Genomic DNA, 3,320 nt, shown 5'->3' with positions numbered 1-3,320 from the left:
GTCCCTGAGTTCCCGCACAATCCCACTTTACTATATATTGAAAAGTTGATGGAGTGCCGTGACGTGAGAAGCCTTGAGCGCGGTGGTATTTCCCGTTCTTCCCAAATAGACAAGAGCACCGGGCCCTGAGGAGGAGCGTCCACATGGCATTCAAGAAAATGTCGGTAAGAATAAGCGTGGGGTTGGTTAAAGTTGGTGCAGGAGGCGTATATAAGAGAGATATAGTAAGAAATTCATTTGTAAAATGGAGGCCAGAGCAGATTGTGGGTGGGGTCTCAGTCCGAGACTCTAGTAGCTACCACCGACACTGGCGATGGCGACTAGCGTCTCCTGGTCTTCCATGGTGCCGCCAGCCTGCATCACCTCCTTCTGCAACGGCGCCGTGTTGTGCGGCTTTAAGTGATTCGGTTTAGCTGAGCATGTCCATGTAATGCGCGTGAATGTGGCAATTTTGTCACACCAAGGACATGCATATGTGTGTAATGTTGGGTGAATGCGGTGTTGGTGGTACACATTGGTTAAAGTGTTTGGATGCGTCGTAGGTGGTAGGAGTCCTTCGGGGAAGTTTCTCATGTGGCAAGGGCAGAGACGCCTATTTAAATGGAGGGTTTCTAGGCGTGTTGAAAAATAGGGTGAGAGGGGGCAGAGAGTGCGCTGTTCAGTTGGTATAATCTCGAGCTAGGGCATGTGCCCTAATATTGCCATTGAGACTTTCATGTCCTGGGACCCCGGTGATATGATCCCACCGGAGATTACCACCCAGTACGCGGAGATTCCTGCGCAGTAAAAGACCACAGGTATAGGCTCTACAGGCGGCTTGGGAGTCTGTAAAAATGTGGGTGATGTGGTGTTGGGCGTCACTCATTTTGATGTTGATGGCTATTGCAATGGATTCTGCAACCACCGAATCCGGTGCCGTGAAGGAGGCTCCAAGATGAGGGGTGTTAGCGTGATTGACAGCAGCACAAGCATATTTGAGGGACTATGCATAGGAAGCTACATCCACACACATAGCCTAGGTGTCTTGGCCGTATTGCCTATGCAGGCTGCGAAGAAGGGCCTGACGGCACCGGGCCTGTGGCTCATGGTTCATTTGACAAGGGATAGGGTCCATGTAAAGGCGTGACTAGACAGCATTTGGAATAACTCTAGTCAGAATCAGGGTCCTGGTGCCTTGTGGGTCACCTATCCTTGAGAGGATGGTGAGGAGTCGAGTCCTGTTGGGAGTTCAGAACAGTCTCATGGGTTTCCGGAAACATGTTGTGAATCCCCAGTGCAAGCAGCCTTCTGAATGTGCACATGGGGAGGCCCAGAGTTGTTTTAAAGAGGGCACGGATAAAGATATCCATCCTACTTTGGGCGGTACGATCAGTATAGTAGTATGGGAGACCATACTGGATTCGACTCATGGCCAAGGCTGTGACGAGGCGGATGGTGTCCTCGCGCATGCCGTGGCGATGTCCACTGAGACGTCGTACTATACGTGTGATATTAACCACAGACATACGTAGAGTAGCAATGATGTGGGTGGCCTTGTCGTTATGTTGGGCCCAGAGGTCAAGCGCTCGGATTAGTGGTTTTTCCTCTATTAGGTGGTTTGGAATTTGTAGAAGGATTGGGCCGGGGGAATGCTTTGTCCAGTGCACATTTCTTACCGCTGGACTCAACAAAACGGTCGACTACAGTGATGGCTGTTTGTGGGGCTTGCTCTTTGGTGGCGAGGCATCCTGGGGATGTCCAGATGGTGATGTCATCCGCACAGATGGTATACCCGATTTCGGAGAGTGTAGAGAGTTTCTGGGGGAGAGGGGCCATGGCTATAATGATTAGTAGCGGTGATAGGACAGCACGGACAGCAGCTTGTGGAGTGCCCTTGTCAGATGTTTGGAAGAGAGGCAATCTAGTAGATCCGATTCCTATCGCCGCTGCGCGGGCAGTGAGGAAGGGGGGATATTTGGAACATGGGAGATCCGCTGTGTATCTGATTTAGACCTTCTAGGATTGCAGAGTGAGAAATGTTGTCAAAGGCGCCCATAATGTCAAGTGTTAGAAAAAGTTATTGTCCGCCGGCAGGTATCACCGTGAGGACTTCGTGTTTCAGAAGAAAGGCGTCTTGGATAGAATGACTTAGTCGAAAGCCGAGCATAAAAGACGGAAAGAGATTATGATGTTCAACATAGTTTTGCAGGCGTGTTTGGATGATTTTCGTATAGCTTGCTCAAACAGGAGATGAGTGATATGGGCCTTTGGAGCAGAGAGGGAGGGTGGCTTGTTGGATTTAGGGATGAGTATCAGTGATTGCGAGTTTCGTTGAGGAGGTATTTTGCCTTGGCGCCACTGTTAACCATTGTTGTCTTGGTTGAGTGCTTGAATAAAATCATTGCAGAGGTTGCGTGGCATAGCGTTAGTGATTTTGTAGGCGCCTGAGGCCAACACTCCAACACTCTCACGCTGAGAATTTATGTGGTCGTCCTCATCAACTTCCATCCAGTTTTTTCTTATTAGTGTATTAATTCGCGTGGATGCGGGAAAAAGTAGGCATAGTGAAGAGTGCAGGTCTGAAACCGATGCCATTGTATTTGGTTATAATTGTCAACATATTGATAGGATTGGAGGTAAAGGAGGCGTTCGGCGCTATATGCCGGGGTCAGCTCGTTCATACGCTTCCGGGAAAAGCCCTAATCCGGTTCCGGCGCCACCCGGCTGATAAGACCTCCGGCGTGGTGATAGGCGGCTTTTTTGCCGGAGTTCCAAAACGTGTAAGCGCCCCCTGATCAGCTCCAAATGGCGGTGCCGTTTTACTGGGGGGGGGGGGGGGCTGAGAACGCCGAATGCGGCCTCATGGACTCGCCCTCGCGCAGAATTTAAGAGTGCAGGAGCTGTGGGCCTATAGGGCGGGGGCTGACAGTAGTGTGCGGCCGACGGCTGGTATGCGAATTTGGAAGGTATCAAGTATGTCGCGACGAGTGTATTGCGCCTGTATGTGGGCCTTAATGACATCGTCTTAGTGTTGTAGAGGCCCAAGCTCAAACAGGAGAGGTTTGGTGGTTTTGGTTGCTAGGGGTTATGTTTAGGGCCATCTTATGATCTTTATGGAGCGGAGCATCTACGATGGCAATTTCGTCCTGGCGGAGTTTGGGGCATGGAATTGTATAGAGGAAACTACTGAGTATGAAGGCAGACTGAAAGGGCACAAATGTTACTAGTTTATGCCATAGTGTTTACCGAAAACTATTCGAATGAGGTGCGAGAGTGCTTCCATTGCCCACTCGAGGTTTCTGATCGTTAAACTGCTCAGGCCATTCATCTGAATGTGAAGG

Source organism: Amblyomma americanum, chromosome 10, assembly GCF_052857255.1.
Source record: "Amblyomma americanum isolate KBUSLIRL-KWMA chromosome 10, ASM5285725v1, whole genome shotgun sequence".
Taxonomy (NCBI): domain Eukaryota; kingdom Metazoa; phylum Arthropoda; class Arachnida; order Ixodida; family Ixodidae; genus Amblyomma; species Amblyomma americanum.
This window is presented reverse-complemented; position numbering follows the sequence as displayed.